The sequence below is a fragment of the Pan troglodytes genome, chromosome 23 (assembly GCF_028858775.2).
Source record: "Pan troglodytes isolate AG18354 chromosome 23, NHGRI_mPanTro3-v2.0_pri, whole genome shotgun sequence".
NCBI classification, from domain to species: domain Eukaryota; kingdom Metazoa; phylum Chordata; class Mammalia; order Primates; family Hominidae; genus Pan; species Pan troglodytes.
Genome location: NC_086016.1, coordinates 2373790 through 2378394, shown reverse-complemented (window position 1 = coordinate 2378394; position 4605 = coordinate 2373790). Strand labels below are relative to the sequence as shown.

The following is a 4605-nucleotide window of genomic DNA, read 5'->3' as shown; positions in this document are numbered from 1 at the left end:
AAGCACTCAGATGGTACAGTGTCATCACAGGGCCCAGAACACAGGTGAGATTGTTTTCTCTGTATACACACCCACCAATCATCAGAATTGTCATTCTTACACAGGAACAGAGGTGATTAGGGAGGTCTAAAGCTCATACCTGAATGCAGTCCACAGTTGGAATTGTAACTATCATATGTGAACATCCAGTCACAGTTGGGATAGTGACTTATTTCTGAACCCAGTTTACAGCCAAGTAAAGATCCTCTTATCTGGATCCAGCCAGCTGGAGAGATGTTGACTCTCATACCTGGACTTATGGCCACAGGTGTGATCATAGGTTCATATCAGCATGAAGACCTCAGAGTGGATTATGTTTAATGCATACTCTACAAGGCCCACAGGAGGTACATAGTGTCCTAACAGGGCCCAGCAAACAGGTGAGATTCTAACACTCATGCACACTCTGGTGACAATAAAAGTTACCATCCTCAAAAATGGGCACAACCGGTGTGGCTCAGTGGCTCATGCCTGTAATCGCAGCACTTTGGGAAGCCGAGGCGGACAGATCACGAGATCAAGAGATCAAGACCATCCTGGCCAACATGGTGAAACCACATCTCTCTACTATTTATGATGATGATGATGATGATTATTATTATTATTATTATTTTGAGACAGAGTCTTGCTCTGTCACCCAGACTGGAGTTCAGTGGCACCATCTAGGCTTACTGCAACATCCGCCTCCCGGGTTCAAACAATTCTCTTGTCTCAGCTTCCCGAGTAGCAGGGACTACAGGCTCATGCCACCATACCCAGCTAATTTTTGTATTTTTAGTGGAGACGGGGTTTCACCATATTGATTAGGCTGGTCTCAAACTCCTGACCTCAGGTGATCCCCCCACCTCGACCTCCCAAAGTGCTGGGATTACAGACATGGGACACTGTGCCTGGCCACCCCATCTCTACTAAAAATACAAAAATTAGCTGAGCGTGGTGGCACGTACCTGCAATCACAGCTACTCGGGAAGCTGAGGCAAAAGAGTTGCTTGAACCCAGGAGGCAGAAGTTGCAGAGAGCCGAGATCGCCCCACTGCACTCTAGCCTGGCGATAGAGTGAAACTCCATCTCAAGGGACCAAAACAAAAAGAAAGAAAGAAAGAAAGAAAGAAAGAGAAAGAAAGAGAAAGAAAGAAAGGAAAAGAAAGAATGAAAGAAGAAAGAAAGAGAAAGAAAGAAAGAAGAAAGAAAGAAGAAAGAAGGAAGGAAGAAAGAAAGAAAGAAGAAAGAAAGAAAGAAAGAAAGAAAGAAAGAAAGAAAGAAAGAAAGAAAGAAAGAGAAAATTGACTCTCATATATGGATCTTGTCCACAGGTAGGTGGGTGACTCTCAAACCAAAATTCATTACATCTGTGAGACTGTAACTCTCCTAAGGGGAGAAGTTCTTCTCAGCCAGAGAAGAATCATTTATGAATCCAGTTCACTGTTGAGATTGGGACTGGTGTACCTAGGCCAAACATACAAATTCTCATACCTGGAATCCGGACATGTGTGGAGTTGTTCATCTCATCCCTGTCGCTTTCTGCAGGTGGAATTGTGACATACATCTCTGCCCAGGTCCTGAGTGTTTTAGCTCTGTTTCCTGTGTCCAGCTCACAGATGGGATTCTGATATATCACTGAAGCCAGCACCTAGATGATGTGACTCTTATCTCCTGCCTTGGTGCTGTCCACAGGGGACATTGGGACATATCACTTGGCCTTGCACCTAGGTAATGTATGTTTTCTGTCTTGCATTAGTGCTACTCACGGTGGTGTTGTGATGTATTGCTGGGTCCCACATCCATGTTATGTGACTCTTCTGCCGGTGCCCAGTCCACAATGGCCATTTTGACATATTGTTGCATCCAAAACCTAGATGGTCTACCTCTCCTTCCTGAGCTTTGCCAAAGGGGACATTGTGAAATATCTATGAGCCCATCACCCATGTGGTATGATTTTCTTCTCCTGCCTAGTCCCTGCTTAAAGAAAGGATTGTGACATATCACTGTGCCCAGCACCTAGCACATGTTACTCTTCTTTTGTTTTTTAGGATTTGTTTGGAAGGAGATTGTGATACATTGGTGGGTCCAACTTCTCGGTGACATTACTCTGTTGACTTTGCTCTGCAAGCAGAAAGCACTGTGACACATTATTGGGCCCAACAACAAGGTGAGTCTCCTGCCTGAAGCCTGCCTACAGCAATTTGTAACACATGGCATTGGGACATATCTCTGAGCCCATCAACTATTTGACAAGATTCTCCTTTTTTAACAAAGGCTTTGCCCATAGGAGAGATTTTGACATAATTCTGAGCCCAGAAAATAGGTGATATTTCTTTTGTTTTCTGCTTGAGCCCCACATTGTGATGTATTTCTCCTCCCAACAACTGAGGGAAGGGAAAGTCCTGCCTGGGTCTTGCCTACAGGGAGCCTTGTGAAATCTTTCCGCGTTTATCACCTTAAATATGTGACCCTCATCTTCTGCGTGGCCATGTTTACAGAAGGGAGAATGGGTTATTCCTAGACCCAGCACACAGGTCATGTGATTCTGCATTCTGGTGTCTCCAGAGGGGTCATTTTGACATATCTCTAGACTCATCAACTAGATAATGTGATGCTCCTCTTCCCCCTGAAACCTATCCATAGTGGAGATTGTGAAATACAGCCTGGCACAGCACCTACCTGATGGTACTCTCTTCTCACGCTTGGGTGCTGCCCACAGGGGTGATTGAGACTTATAGCTGGGTACAGTCTTCAGATGATGTAACTCTCCTCTATTTTTGGGCCCACACACACAGGGCACTACCATATAGCTCTGCTCCTCAGACCTAGGTGATGTGACTCTCCTGTCTGTTACCTCCTCTTAGGGGGTATTGTGATATATTGCTGGGCCCAGAACGGAGGTGATGTGGCCTTTTCTCTTGCCTGGGCCCTGCATACATGGTGTACAGTAACATATATCTGGGTTGAACACATAGGTGATGTGACTCTTCTGCATAGGTCTTGCCAACAGGGGTATTATGACATACTCTTCTATTCATTGCCTAGGCGATGTGACTCTCCACTCCTACCTGGGCCCTTCCAAAAGAGGGGATCGTGAGATATCACTGACCCTACCACCAAGGTAATGTGACTGTTCTCTTTTCCCTGGGTTTGCATATTTTGGGTATTGTGACATATCCCTGGGCCCAACACTTAGGGAATAAAAGGTTTATTCCTCTACCTTACACGCAGTGAAGCTTGTGACATATTTCTGCATTCATCACCAAGAAGATTTGACACTTCTGCCTGCATCCTGACCACAGAGAGGATTGTGACATATTGCTAGATCCAGCATGCAGGTGATGTGTCTCTGCTGCCTGGTTCCTAATGTGAGGAGTGGATTGCAACATACCGATGCCTGAACATTCAGGTAACGTGACTGTTGCCTGGTCCCTGTCCTCAGGGAAGCCATATATCACTGGCCCAGCGTCCAACTGATTTTACTCTCCTGCTCTCTTCCTATATGCAGGTGTAATTGTGACATATATCTTGGAACACAACACACAGGTGCAATGATGACATTCATATGTCAAACCAGCCAATAGAAGAGATACTGCTTCTCCTAGCTACACTTAGGGAAATGAAAAAAAGCCCTGGGTCTCCTCGCTAAAATCATCCACTCTCTCACATATTACAGAAAGTCCTCGGGTGGTAGAGAGTCTTATCACAGGGCCCAGCACACAGGTGAAATTTATTACTCGTATGCGCACCCTGCACCCTCCTGACCATTATGATTTTCACCCTCACATATAAACAGAACCCACTGGTGAGGTCCTGAATTTCACACATGAATGCAGTTTACAGTTGGAATTGCGAATCTCATATGTAAAGATCTGGCCACAGTTGGAATGGGAACTTCGTTATAAACCCACCGCATAGAAAGGTGATGATTCTCTTATCTGTACCCCACCAATTGTAAAGATGTTGACTCATATATAGGCTTAGGGCCACAGGTTTGATCATGGGTCCATACCAGCATGAAAATCTCTGAAAGAATTGAGACTGTCATGCATACCACATAAAGCCCTCAGGTGCAACACAGAAAGTCCTAATAGGGCTCAGCACACAGTAATATAATGACATTGGGATGCACACCCAGCCAACATTAAAGATTGTCGTTCTTTCACATGATCCTAGTTCACTTTTGAGGCTCTGAATCCCATACCCAAAGGCAGATTGAAAAGTTGAAAAATTGACTCTCATATTTGAGAGTCACAGATGTGTTGATGACTCTCAGATCATGAGTCAGCACACCTAGGAAGCTGTGATTTCAATTAGGGGACAAAGTACGCAAGAGAAAATGGGGCTGCCATGCACAAATTTAGTCCACTATTGAGATAGTGACTTGTGTACTTAGATCAAACATACAGAAGGTGTTCACTCTCATGCGTAAAACCAGAATATGTGCGGGATTCATCCCATATCTGGACTTTCCTGCAGGTGTCATTGTGACAAGCATACACATTTGTCCAGCACCTGAGTGATTAGACTCTTCTGTTTAAGCCCAACTCACAAATAAAATTGGGACATATCATTAGACCTAGA

The 4605-nt window shown here is 44.7% G+C and overlaps 1 long non-coding RNA gene across 1 annotated transcript; it reads left to right on the top strand.

The window, feature by feature from the left end:
- The first annotated feature begins 1644 nt into the window (after positions 1-1644).
- On the top strand, positions 1645-3142 carry LOC107976033 (uncharacterized). The gene is made up of 3 exons (XR_001719682.3): positions 1645-1749; positions 2070-2188; positions 3067-3142. It is a non-coding gene; the product is annotated as an uncharacterized LOC107976033 (long non-coding RNA).
- The last annotated feature ends 1463 nt before the right edge of the window (positions 3143-4605 follow it).